The sequence below is a fragment of the Haliaeetus albicilla genome, chromosome 9 (assembly GCF_947461875.1).
Source record: "Haliaeetus albicilla chromosome 9, bHalAlb1.1, whole genome shotgun sequence".
Taxonomy (NCBI): domain Eukaryota; kingdom Metazoa; phylum Chordata; class Aves; order Accipitriformes; family Accipitridae; genus Haliaeetus; species Haliaeetus albicilla.
The window spans coordinates 23817187-23831570 of record NC_091491.1 but is presented as its reverse complement, the minus strand read 5'-3'; the positions used below and the strand labels follow the sequence as shown (position 1 = coordinate 23831570).

At 43.3% G+C, this 14384-nt stretch overlaps 1 long non-coding RNA gene across 2 annotated transcripts; it reads right to left on the bottom strand.

The window, feature by feature from the left end:
• Positions 1 to 1628: 1628 nt before the first annotated feature.
• Positions 1629 to 8045, bottom strand: LOC138686838 (uncharacterized). Of its 2 annotated transcripts, none has more exons than XR_011326141.1 (3): positions 6658 to 8045; positions 5753 to 5835; positions 1629 to 2261 (listed from the first exon to the last, which is right to left on the bottom strand). It is a non-coding gene; the product is annotated as an uncharacterized lncRNA (long non-coding RNA). The 2 variants fall into 2 exon arrangements; XR_011326142.1 differs by lacking the exon at positions 1629 to 2261 and adding an exon at positions 3541 to 5025.
• Between the last annotated feature and the right edge of the window lie 6339 nt (positions 8046 to 14384).

Genomic DNA, 14384 nt, shown 5'->3' with positions numbered 1-14384 from the left:
TCTTGCCCTGGCACATCCAGGATGATTTCTGATGTTTGTGGCCACGGGCACAGGGGGTGACAAGAGGAGCTAAGAGGAAAGTGGGGAGGGGATGACATCTGGAGCATCTCAACACGGGCTCAGAAGCCACTCTGCCTATGTGAGAGAGAAACAAGTAGAATGGCTCAGGACACTGAAAACAGCCGTGTGAGCTTCATGGGGAAAGAATACCCTGACAACAGCCCCATCCTGCACCATCAGTTATGATGCTCACTGGCCAGCGGGCAATGGTCTCTGGTGTATCTAAGACTAGGGATAGCACTGCCGTCAGAGCAATGTTCAGATGCTCTAGCTTTATTCCTACCGCTGATTTCTGCTGTATCTCCACTCAACTGCTATTTCTTTTACTGGTTAGAAAATCAATATTTGCCTCTGATGGGAGGGAGGCTGTAAAGAGAAAATCAGTAGCGTTTGTGATGTGCTGCGTGAGTAAAGGGGCAATCTCTTTTCCCTGTACCACCACTGGTAGATGGCACACAGAAACGCAGGCAAGAGAAGCCGGCACTTCAAATTCCTAACCAAGTGGCATCCAGGCTGTAAAAGAACTGGTGAAGGATCAGGGACAACGTTGTTATTGCTTCTGTATCATCCTACCCCCAGGTCTGGCTTTTCTGTTCCCAACATCTTTATTTTGACAGACAGATAAAGCAGGATGCGTGTTGCTCTGATTTTTCCACTTCTTTCAGGGAAATAGCTGACTGCTGCTCTGCGGACATGGGCAAGTTGGCTCTGCCTGTGCTGCAAAGCAGGTCTGAAGTAAAAACGTCTCACCAAGGGTGGTCAGCCCAGGTCCAGAGCCAAGCTAAAGCCAGGGATACCCCACTTCCCTTGTGGAGCCTGCTTGTCTTCAGCCACCTTGGTGGCCAAGTGTCCTAACAAAAAGCCTCCCCAGCTGCATCCTCTCTGAAGAGCCAGCACAAGGACATGCACATACGAGTCTTGAGACAGGCAGTAACCACCACTGCCAGCTTCAGGAACTTTATCTTTCCATTCTCTGACTCATCCTGTCACAAACACACCATGCAAGCACAGTGCTGCTACCAGCATTACACCCTGACTCACTGGTAAACCTGCACTGTTCTCACTTCCAATCCTCCCTGCCAGGTTTTTCATTATCTGCTCTGCTGCCTGTGGGATAATCATCTTGAGGAAGAGCCCTGATGGCCTGCATCTCCAAACACCTCTGCTTACCTGTCAGCACCAGGACATAATTAACTGCAGGCAGCTGACCTGAATTCGCAAACCTGGCTTGTAGGCAATAGGGAACGACCAACTCACCCTGCTTGTCCTATTCAGTGGGCGCAAATAGGTTTATCATTACGGGTCGCAGAATCTGCAGAATTTTTATTACATGTAAAATCACAATTAGGCAAGACATTTCTGTTCTTTTTTTGTTTGCTAGTTTGGTTTCACATTTTAATGTTCGCCGACTTTTATCCAGTGACAAACATTTCTGCTCTAAGATGCATTTGTTTATGCCTCTGACCAAAACTCTGACCCTGAGAGGGTTTAGATTAAAGCACGTTCATTCAACACCCAACTGAAGAACAACAGGCTTGACTAAATGATTTATTGGGTATGTTTGATCTCGAAGACATTTGGAAACTCAATTATATCAAAGGCTGCAATTTATGAAGTCTGTCTTCTCCTAATGTAAAGGCATGATTCTAAATTTTTCGATGAATGTTTACTGAATTAAAGGAATCCAATGGCTTTCATTACACATGCAGGTATTCTCACATGGAGCTATGAGTAATTACACATAAAAAGTTCATGGAAAAATCAAACATGCTGAAGGTTAACTGTAACGTATATTTCACCATCAAAGAGAGAAAGTTTCAAGGCTTAGAATATTCTTGACATAAAGTCAAAAGTGAATATTTGTTCCTAAGAAACAGGCCACACACCACCTAAGCAGTAAGGATAAGATGCACAAGACTCGGCAGTGCTCAATTCCCAGGAATCTGTTACTGGTACATGCTCAGGTAGCTCCATTCAGGTGCAAGTAATTCAAGAAAATGGAACTGCCTTCAAATCTGGTTTACCCCCTGGGTCTCCATGTGCATGGCAGGTAACCCTGGTAGACCTTTGTTTCTGTGGAGGAAGGGAGGTCTGCAGAGCCACATGTGTCAATGTCAGCACTTGCTCTTGCAGGGAGCCAGGCAAAGAAGGCAGAGACAGCCAACAGCTTCATTTTCTGCAGGCAGGAAAACTCCAAAGACCTGTTTTATGTAGAGAATGAAAAAACCTGGAAATGTGATCTAACATAATGCCTATTCTTATTGCTGTATTCTGATCACAGCCTCCTGAAAATGTTTTGTTTTCTTTCTTTTCCAAGTATAGTTTAAAAAAAAAAGGTGTCATGCTTCATGAGTGTATTTGGAAATAATTTCTACCATTTTAATTCTGATAAAAGTAAAACACATTACTACTTTATTCCTTATATTTTTGGCTCAAGGGAGGAATAATTCCTGGTTTGCACATAGATTGGCAGGACAAAATCATTTCCCCCTCTATGAGTTCTAACTTTTCTTTTTATGTTCTTATTTTTTTCCTTCTCCATCACTAAGTTCTCTGAGCTTACGGGCACCTAAGGTATCAGCAATGGCATTTTCTCCTTCAGTATGCCTGCTGGAAAGAGCTGTATCTTCATGGGGGAATGGGAACAAAGTGCATTTTCCTCCATTCCCATTTATCTTGCAGGTGGCCTGCTGGAGCTCTGCAGAGGACAAGCACTCGCAAGCAGGTGGCTGAAAGTCTCTACACAAGACAGGAGAGATTCCCCACTGCCTCTTCAGATCCCACACTCTCCTTAATCACAAAGTAAGATGACCTCGGCCCTGCTAACACATTGTTTTCTGCCACCAAATTAGGTTTCATAACTGGGTTCAAGCACTGATTTCCAATAGGAGGGTTGGGAAAATTCACAGCAACCTGCAGCTTCCATGCACATGGCTCACACTTTCTCTGCAGGCTGAGTACCAAATCAACAATTTAAATAGGAATCCAGTGGAAACCTGAGTAGCAGGAAGCAAGTAGAAAATGGGGTTCATGGATGCAATTGTTTATCCCTATTTAGCTCTCAATTCTGACCCTTTGGAAAGGAGAAACGGAAAAGACAGCTCAATTCATGGCAGCACTGATGGGGCTACATGAGGACTGGACCACATATCATGCTGGGAGGTGCTTATAGTGTCCCTTGTATGCATTAAACTTCATGCTAAATGGGAAACCTCACTCCTTGGAGATTTTGGTAACCAGCCAATCACACTATGTATTTGCATGTACTAAACAAAAAATTTACACTGATGTCTGCTGGACTTCTTACTGTCCTCTGCATATCTATCCATCACTCACTTTCTCAGGTACCATTTTATTCAAAGACAGCTACAGTTGTTGCACCTGCATGAAGCAGAGCAGCAAAGCAGGCAGGGCCCACATGCCATGGTAATGGCATCAGTGGAAGGGCCTGGAAAGAAGTCTGTCCCCTCATCAAGAATTACTTGCTCCATAACAGCTCAAATTAGTCTGCTGCTGTTCAGCACGTTCAGCAAAGTCCGTCAGCTTCTGCAACATGTTAGAAGGACATAGATTTCCAGAGAGAGGGGTGGTAGACGTAGCCATGAGCTTCTGTATTGTAACCAGTGGTTAATCAGGCAGTTAAACTGAGCAGTTTGCTTTGGAAACTTCAAACAAAACCCAAAACTCCCCTAAAATGAAGTTGATCTATTAAGTGCATTAGAGAGAACCAATTTTTTTCTCTTAATTTTTTTTTTAGAAGCTCTATTAAAGACAGGAGAAACTTCAACAACCATGCTACTTCAAACTGCTCTGGAGCTTCTCTAAAGAGCTGAGATGCCAGCACAGCTCTTCTGCAGCCATCCCGGAGCACTAAGGAAGAGCAGATCCCTCGTCACCTGCCTGCCAGCCCTTAACCAGGCTACAGACAGCTCTGAGATAGAAAATCTTCCTTTCTAGCCAGGAGGCTTGCTGGAAGGTGAAAGTAAAACCTAAAGAGCACTTCGAAGCTGAGTATGATTTCAGAGAGCCCTGCTGGGGCACCCGCACCTTTTCATGTTTTTGTGCTGTTTGACTGTTTATCATTAAACCACTCATTCAGCCAGCTCTGCACAATAAGCCCTTTAATGGATCTTAGGCTGAAAAGAGCTCAGCCTGCAGACATACAAAGTAAAAAAGTAATTTGTCTTTCTTAAAGAAAGCTTTGATGTACCTTAACATACCTTATTTTCAGAAGTAATTACATATTCAACATTTTTTCCTTCCTCTGGGCTTTTCAAGACTTAATAAATCTGTGAGCTCCTATTGACCAAGCACAGCAGGTGCATATATTGGAGCATCTCGCTAGAGTCTAGGATGAGAAAACCAGCTCTGAAAATCTACTGCTGGAGTACCATGCACAGAGTCACATGGGAAAGTCTTCTTCTCATGCATCTGTAAGTCTAGGAAGCTCTAATCATAGTAACATCTGCAAAATTTTCAACCAGCCTGATTCTCAATGAATCAGTGAAACTTCTGATTATACCATCAAGGACTTGGCTCAATCTCATTATATTCCAAAAACTAAATTGAAATATGTAAAAAGCTTTATTGGCTACCTGCCCATTCTTGTTATATAGCCTCCATTACCATAGTACTGGAGTGCTTCATGATTTTTAACATATTTATGCTCACAGTACCCCACTGGGATGGAGAAATGTTCGTTTCTTCCTTTTATAGGCTGGAAACTGAGGCATGGAGAGACTAAAGGGTCTAACCCATCAGAGAATACAGGACCCATAAGGACTAGACTCCAAAACCGAGACCTTCAAACTCACACCTTTAAGTGTTCCTGAAAACCCACAGAGTCCTTATGCAGAAGTTTGTCTCCAATGCTTGGTGCCATCATCATACCTTTCGCACACCAGAATGCTGGAAAAATCCCCGATCAGAAGGTCAATGCTCAGGATAGAAAAAAAATGGGATGCTCTGAAATTATGAAAGCAAGTCAGGTCAGAGAATCCCATTTAGGACAGTGGGGCATATCTACATTATTTATCCTAAGAAATAGGCCTCTTTGGACAATGCAGAAATCTCCTGGCTTTCTCCCTCAGCATCAGCAGCACACAGGCCAGCATGAGTCTATTGGAATATTTTAAACTTGCCTTACCTTCTCAGACACTCAGTGGGCAAAAGTAACAGAAAGTTATAAATGAAAGGGATATTATGTGGTTGTGTGACTGTCACATAATGGAACACTCTCTCTGAGTAATTGCATAAAGAGCAGTTTTGTGGGTTTTATTGAATAACTCAAGATAATTTAAACCTCCATAAAAGGATAGTGAAAATAAAAAATAACTCTTTTACAGGAAGACACGTCCTCACATAAAGAATGCTGGAGGCACAACATTTATGAATGTGTTTTAATTTTAACTTTTTGAGAAAACATTGCAACATTTTACAAGGAGTAGCTTTTGTTCAGACAGCCCAATTATTTATATCATAGCACACAAGTTTTGAACGTTGCGCGCATACGATACGTAGCCGCATTCAGTATACAAGTGCTATACATAACATAATGGAAAGGAAAAGCCCTGTTCCAAAAGATATTCCCAGCCACATAAAAGAAGGGGAGAGGGGACAGGAAAAACTTTGTGCATCGAGTCTGTCTCCTTGCTACTGTACCTATACCACCTACCTCCACTCATACACTTACCAATTTGAAAATCAGACAGATTTTTGCCTCAGATACTCCTGATAGAGGGCTACAGAGCTACACCAGGGCCTCATCAGTGCCACCTAAAGAGTCAAAATACTGAAGTTACATGCAGTTACTTCTTTTTTTTGGAAGGGGAGAAATAGCATCAAGAGATTCAGCCATTTACCCCCAATCTACCCAGAATCTCTGTGGCTGATCTGCAGAGTCGATCTTGGATCTTCTGCCTCCCAGGCCTCTGCTTGGCCAAGTAATAACAGAAGTTATTGAACATGCTGCTGAAGATGAAAGCACTGAAAACATACCCTGAGACACAGTGTCCTGTCCAAATTCAGGGACTGTTTGGTTTTCTGATTTATTTTAGTTCCTTTAGTTTTCCCTTTTAAAGGAAACATCAACATCGCATCTTTCTCAAGGTGAGGATTTTGTGAGCAGTGCTGTTGTTAATCTTGCTAGGGAAAAAACCCCAAGCAAACGATGACGAGCATAATTCAGTTCAGTTCTCGCAAAAACCATATACAGTGGCAGGGAGCCAGTTTCTGATCTCATTTACACTGGGGCAAAGCCATAGCAACAGCAGTGCTAAAGCGCGAGAGCAGCTCCTGCTGTACAAGAGCTGGGCAGCCAGCGCAGCCTCCCTGGGTAGTTTGCGGCACGATGCAGACAGCCTCTCTCAGCAAATGGGAAAGATCTAGATTGCTACTTGGAACTAGCAGCAACGTGTTTATACATCACAAAAAGATTTTCCTGTCTCATTTGGGCATTTTGCTGTTATGCTTTTCAAGCAAATTCTAGAAACCCCAGGTAATGGTTTGATTCAGGCTTTGATTCTGTATTACAAGGTTTCAGAAACGTCTTTCCACCCGTTCTTGGGAAAGCAGGCCATGAGACACCAGGGTACTTACACGCTTGCTTCAGCCAGATGTCAGCGAGACTTTGCCAGGTGCTTGGAAGCAGAAGGATGTCAGGGTCAGGCCCACAGCCACCGTACTCCCCAGCACAGCTGCTTGGCTAAAGTCACCGTATTGAGCCATCAGGGTGCCCTGCAGACTGAGCATGTTTTGTCTTGGGCAGTGACTGGTGTCAGCTGGGAGATGTTCTGGGGAGTGCGACAGCGCTCAGTGCTGAGTCAGCCTGAGGGGGAATGACTCACCCAGAAACGTCAATGAAAGACGATATTTCTTCTCTCCAGGCTGCCCTTGTGGCTGCTTTTCATCCTTAAGAGCAGGGTCCCTTTGCAACTTTCTAGATAGCAGCTGAACAATTTTTAACAACACAGAGTTTCAAAATGCTGTTCTTGATGTTTCTCTCGTAGCAGATGCTTTGTTCTGTGCCTGTGACACAAGACATCGTGTGCCACTGCAGCAGCAGAAAGTGCAGCAGGAACCACAGAGAAGGCTAGATGTAAACCAGCGCCTGGTTTGGGACGCTAGGCTGCATGCTGGAATGGCAGACAGCCAACAGGACAGCCTGACTCCCACTTTTGCATAGCAAATGGCCATGTACTTGTTGCCCTCCGTGCCCCTCCAAATCACTCAGTGACTTGATGTTTGCTGTAGGTCTGAGATGGGAAGAGAGGGCAGGTCATTAAGTACCTGCAACCATTATGCGAACATGTCTAATAGAACAAGTCGTTATTTTTCATACTTCATGCTTTCAAGAGATCAAGCTGTGTATCATTGCAACAGAAGAAAGCACAAACACTCTCAAAACCCACAGATACTGTCATTAACTTGCTGTTCCCTGCCCCCTTACTGAGCCCTGTAGCCTCTCAGTAGTCACTAAATGATGGGCTTACCTTTCAGGCACTCTGCTCCTGAGACCTTGCGCATACTTCCTGTGTTTTAAAAGATGGAGCTCACATTCATCTGGGTCCATCCTCTCAGTTCAAGTCATCTTCCAGGCTTGTGAAGGTGATAACTTCTTTTTGAATAGCCTCATGACATCAATACATGGCATTTGTTCACATGTGTTTCCATCTACACAAATAAGGGGTACCATCTGCAAATACAGTAAGAACAGGAGAGCTACATAAGAAACAGGAAAAAAACAGGAACTGAAGAGGGTATCTGTGTCACAAACAGGGCTGTAAATCATGGGTTCAGTCCTCAGCCTACCAAAATATCGGAAACACCTCATAGGCCCACACTAAGGTATCTATCTGGCATTGTTTCATGACCCATTTTACTTGACAGGTCTGCAGAAAAACCCTTAATTCTCAACAGTCAAGCTTGAGTTAGAGACTGAAGAGTAGGCGACTACAAGAAAGTTGACTCTAATTGAGGACCTAACAACATTTGGGTTAGGGACACCAAATGTCATGGCTTATTTGAGACAATCCTAAGAACTGGAAGCATGTCCTACCTTTCTGATGATACTGGGATTTTATTTTGCACCAGATTTTAGAGGTGGTGCAAGGAACAAGAAATTTGCTTGCATAATTTTATCCAGAACAGAGGAAAGAGCAAAACCCAGCCTCTGCATTCAAGCTGCGGTCCTAGCAAGTACTCATGCTCTATAGCAGAACAAGAGACCCCTAATCTTTCCATCACAGCACACGACTGGGCATTCAGGGAATGTCCTCTTGGTCCCTACGCTGACACTGAGAGTGTACTCAAGCCTGGCCAGTCAGCGGAGGGAGGAGAGAGCATGCCATGCTTCTTGCACCCTCTTTTCTTTAGTCTGCTCTCCTTCATTTAGATAGACTTGCAAGTGTGCACTCACTGTGGGTCACACCTACCCATGAACACATCATTGGGATCCAAAGAGATGTTAGAGAGTTTGCGTGGATTACAGCATTTTTCTTAGAGAAGACACAAATAGTTGACATTTTAATGGTATAATTAACACCAATAAAACCCCTTCATTCTAAGAATAGTCACAAGAAGCAGAATTATGGAGTGGGAGCTTATAAAATTTTATCAGTTTTGTCATCCCTTTGGAGAAAAGCCTTCCAACTGGCCTCAATTCATTATTCAAGGGTATAGTAAATGCTGGAAAGTAGATTTTCAGAACAGTTTTACTCCAGCCTCCTTAGAAATCTAAACAATTTTTTGTTGCTCTGTCTTTGAACAGCAAAGCTCAAGTGTGTCACCAGAGGTAAAAATTAGCTGGTTCATTAATGAATTAGCTAATTGCACTTGGCTGCCATATCTGAGCATTTAAGGACAAAGCAGCAGCATTCAGTTATAGAGCCAACCAGGGTACGGCATGTGTATATTTGCATAAAGGATCTAAGAAGTTGACGAGTAGTAATTGGCAGTGGAATTTGCACAGGTTCATTAAAAGCAAAATTTTCTGCAGATATGGGGTAGAATTTGGGGAAAAAAACAAACATGGGGACTTGGATTAATTTGAGGGCTGTTAGCCACAAAGAGCACATCTTGCAACCAAGAGTCAAAATTTAAATCCAAACTTACTTCGCTCCAAAGCAGTGTTCTTCTGCTGCGGCCGCTTGGTTGCATGCTGCAGCGCTGCCCGGTTATCCATCAGGCAAATTGGTTATTGTCCAGACTAGTGAAGAGCAGCTTGCCAGACAGCCCTGCCATGCAGCCCTTGCTCCAGCACGAGGCAAGGCTCTGGAGACGGTTACCTGCATAGCATCCCAATATTGGTGCCTATCAGCCTGCGGTCCTTTGCTTCAATGATGCATTACACAGAATCTGTGTATATTGGTCAAGCCTGCCAGTTTTTCTAGGTAGCCTAAAACTTAGGTACTCGACGGTCAGTATTGCAATGTATACATTCCCTTAGGTCCATAATCTTAATCACTCTTCTAATATTGTGCTGTTGATGTGGGATTTAGGTTTCTTTATCACTTTTGTTCTTATCTCTGCTGTTCAGAGTGGGTAAATGCTTTTGGATTGATCCAAGTCACTGTTCTTTTTCTTCACAGCCTAACACCCATCTTTATTCTGTGCATCTCTCTCAAGAGAGGATTAGATGGTAGATTTGCCTGGCTTTTGCACAAGTTAGGTAAACACAGAGAATATAAAAGAGCCAGTCAGCTGAAATGGCTTTCTTCTCCCTTCTTCCCCCTCACATCACGCATTTTCCTCAGGACACCATGTTTCTAACCCACAGGTCAACCCTTGGTCCAGGCCTCTGCTGAAAGTAAGGTATGGCATAAGTGAACATGAGCTTCTTGGGACCCATGCATCTGCTCATTGTCCCAGGTGCAGAGGTACACACCCACATAATAAGCAAAGCGTAGGTCCACACTGCTTGCCATTTGTATCTGTAAGTTAAGCAACATAGATCATCTTGAAAAAAAACCAAAATGGCAAAGAAATGAATTAAGAAATCGGTTTCACTATGGTGGTGTTGAATTCACAACAAGGGAAGGAAGCTTTTGGGAAACAATTCATTTTGATAGTTAGGAAACAGTCTTTGATCCCACAGCAGATCACACAGCTGCAAATTACAGTTAAAGATGTTGTAATGAAGATGAGCTAATATACAGCAAGGTGTGAGGATATAATGGTAAAGCAGTAGACTGTTTTTAACAGTGTGCAAAGGCCATTTGTGGGTAGGGCTTATGAGGAGGGATTCAGAAGATTAGAACATGCAATTCAAGGCACTGGGAAAAAAGCAATAGGGAAACAACAGCAGTTATTTTTAACTCTGCTGTGTTTATGAGCTTTTAAGTGCTTTATAGACACTACTTCAAAAAAGGGCTTGGAAAGCTGCTTTGATTGCTGGAGTGGAAAAGATCACCTTAATTATTATCTCATCTCCAGCTAAAGCTTAGACGCTGTTTCAGAGGAAAAGAAGTGCTCAACCTATTCTAAGATATAAAGCATCTCACCAAATCACCCAAAATGGGACCATTTCAAGCATTCATAAATTCTTGCAAAGATTTCCCTTGATGAAGAACTTGCTCAGCGAAAGGAAAGGCACCATGAATTTCCGTTCCTCTGGGACACAGGACAGCCCTGCAAAAGGCTTTGACAGTGTTCCCTGGGATAGGAATCTTAGAAGTTATATGGCGTATTGAACAGAGCCCCTTCATGGAGGGCTGATGACACACTGTATGCTTACCACAATATCCTACTTTGGACAGCAAAATCACAGTCCTACACTGCATCAAACCCAGGCAGGAAATTAAGAATTCCATTGCTACTGGTAGATGTACATTATCATTATCAACCTTTCTCCAAAAATACCTGATCATTATCATTATCTTAAATAATTCTGCAGTTTGAAAGAAGTCCAAATATAGTTGAGGCTGTTAATTACCCACACAAAGTGAAGGAGCACAGTGTTCCTATGTAGTTTCTCACAGTTCTGAGGTGCTCAGTAACGAACTGGAATGGGAACTCATTGTCGGCTTTCTAAAAAAATCCTAAACTCTTCAGCTGAGAGTGAAAAGAGTCTGAGAGGAAAAAAGAAATGCACAGGAAAACAATAGAAGAATACTCTGCTGAAATTCAAATATCTCACATGGTTTTTGACTCTTCTTGAAGATGGTCATGTTTAAATGCACAGTTCATCAAGCACAACTGCCTCATTCTGTTTGGAGCACTGTGTTTTCCTCCTTCTGGCAATGTGTGGTTCTTCCATTGCAGATCCTTGCATTGCAAGATGACCCTTTGTTCCCTTGTTTCATCCCGAGAAACAAAACACAAAAAATCATTTCCTTTAGGGAACTATTTTATCATGCACATTTTGAGGCAAACCAAAAAGCACAGACTCACTCTAATTTAATTTTGAAAACTAGCGATAACCTTCCCTGCAAATACGTAGGGGAGAAATGGACCTTTTTGATACATGAGAATATAAGGAAAGGTGGGCTCAAACTCGAACGTCCTTGGCCAGCTCCAGATGTGAGTATGTCCAGATTTCAAACAGTTCCGTAAGTGGGATTCTTGGCTAAGCTCACTAGAAATACAAGGGCAAGGCATGAAGGTCCAGGAGAGAGGCAAACTTTTTTAAATTCTCCAGACAAGAAAGGTATCAAAGTTGACATCTTAATGTATTAAGCAGGGCAAAGATTTCATCCAGCAAATAGGAACCTTATGAGACACACTCCCATTTTGTGTACCACACAGATGTTCTCCATATCTCCCTAAGTAACTGAGAAATCAAACCAGCAGATAACTTCCACTCTGGTGTGCCAAATCCCTATGAATGTAAGAGCGTTAAATTCCACAACACCAAAGCTGCGGTCAACAGAATTAGAACTCTTAATAAAAGGAAACAGAACATAAATTGTAGCTGGCTTTTAGGCTTCCCACAGATCCAAAAGCACGGATCTCTTACATTCATCACAATAGGAATGGTATGACATTTTCTTTCAGAAAGATGAGGGAGGTTTTTTGCGCTGTTACTACATAACGGCATTGATGTTTGCCCAGGTCTTAAGCTTCAAGGCAAGTTATCTTCAGAGATATAAGCTATTAGTACAGGAAAGACAGTGATTTAGAATTTAAGATCACATTTTTTCTCTCTCTGTCATTCCCTTTCCTTCCAATACAGTCTGCAAAAGTGCACTTCCCAAAGGGTCAGATTAATATTAGGCCAACACCTTAACTGGCCAACATTAGTTAATTTCAATGCATGCATCTCACTCTAGACCAGCTGGGAAACCAGTCCAATAATAGGCCTCTACCCAACTTTGATTAAAGCACAGTTTGACCTTAAAGATATCTATTCCTTCCTATTACTAGAAATCTTGTGGCTGTGTAGGAAAGAGAGTAAACATCGCAGGGTTATTAAATTTCTACCTCAAGGTACAACTGTGAAGAATGGGTACTTAGCAACCAGAAACAGAGGAGCACAAGATGTTCCATCCTAATGGTGCATTTTGCAAGGAAATACAAAAGTTCACATCAACCTCTAACACCTAGGCCAACGCAACTGATCTCCACAAACATCTCCAAACTTGTAATCGGCAGGAAATGACCAGATTTAAAAGCCTAACCTGTCTGACAAATATAACTCAGCCCCTGAAATTCCTTGACATTTGCCTCCTTACCATCACCATCTTTTCCAATTGGAATTAAATGAGTAATCTCAGTTTTAAAAGGTTGATTCGATATTTATGTTGGTTATTAAGGTCGAGGAGTCAAGAGATGAGAACGCTAATTTCTGCAAGCAGATTGCCTGACATTTGAACAAGATTGAAAATTCCATCAATATTGCACATTTTCCTTAGCAAAAAGTTAATGTAATTGCTCAGGCATTAATCAGCAGAAGTCAGTCCTGATTGACGGAGAAATGACAACAACCTGGATCCTCTATGCCATGTCATCCAGTCTCACTGGAGTGTTCGTGCAAATGGGAGTTACAGATTATACAGCAGAAGACAAATCCAGCATGTCCTCCTGTACAGACCTCAGATCTGATTGGGGAAACTGTAAGGGAATCTGCTTAACGGAGGGGATGAATTTGGGGATGCAGCTAAATGACCAGTCATGAGAAGCCACCGCATAGGCATAGGAGAAGGAGCAAATGGGCTGGGGCCCAGGGGAGCCTGCTGCGACAAGCTGTATCCATGTTTTCGCTAAGTCAACATGAGGTATGGAAAAGGAAGGATGTCGTGTTTCAGCCCAGCCGGTAACAAAGGACCATGCAGCCGCTCGCTCACTCCTCCCGCCCCCCCTCCGGTGGGATAGGGAGGAGAATCGGAGGAGAGGAAAGCAAAAAAAAAACAACGGAACCTCGAGGGTTGAGATAAGGGCAGTTTACTGGGACAACACAAAAAAAGAGAAGTTACAACAACAACAACGGTACTAATAGAAGAATATACAAAAGGAGTGATGCACAGTGCAACTGCTCACCACCCGGAACCCGACGCTCCGCCACTTCCCCCACCGAAAGCCGAGCGAGAGAACCCCCCCAGCCCGCTCCCCAGTTATATACTGAGCATGATGGCACACGGTATGGAATAGCTCCTGGGCTAGTTCAGGACAGCTGGCCCAGCTGTGCCCCTCCACCTCCCAGGTTCCTGTGAAAATTAACTCTATCCCAGCTGAAGCCAGGACAAAGGACTATCCTGGGCACTGGGCACTGGGACACCACCCATCTAGCGAGCATAACCACGTGTCAGAGGCAGCGTGCTGTAAGACCAACCCAAGTTTCTGCCTATTGCCACAACAGGGCACACGAAGTGGTCTAGGCACCAGGATATGGGAGGACTGGCTGAACTTCAGCGCTCTTTAGCTGCAGCTTTTTCAAGCTTTGCTCAGCTCTCAGAATATCCACTCTTTCTTCCTTCGCTGCCAGCAGGTGTGAATCCTGTCTTTTTTTCCCCTGTTTCAGAACCTTCAGCCACATCAAACTAAAACACACTGTGAGTCTTTTTGGCTTGGCAGGAGATGGGGAAATACACCCTTGAGTGTGTATCATTCAAATGGTTATTTAATGAGTCTACTGACCTGTGTGGAGGCTGCAGCCAGAAGAAATACAGGCTTTTAAGGCATCTTCCTGATTGTTCAGTAAATAGACCTACAGCACCATGATGGTCCCTTCTTTACAGAAGGACATTTGAGTAACATAACATCATCATGCTGGGAATCACACGTAAACCAGCCAGCTCTTCAGCTGCACTGCAAACAAGGAGCAAACAGGGAATGCCAGGGAGGGAAACAGATCAGACACATAGATGACAATAATCTCAGAGTGAAGCCAA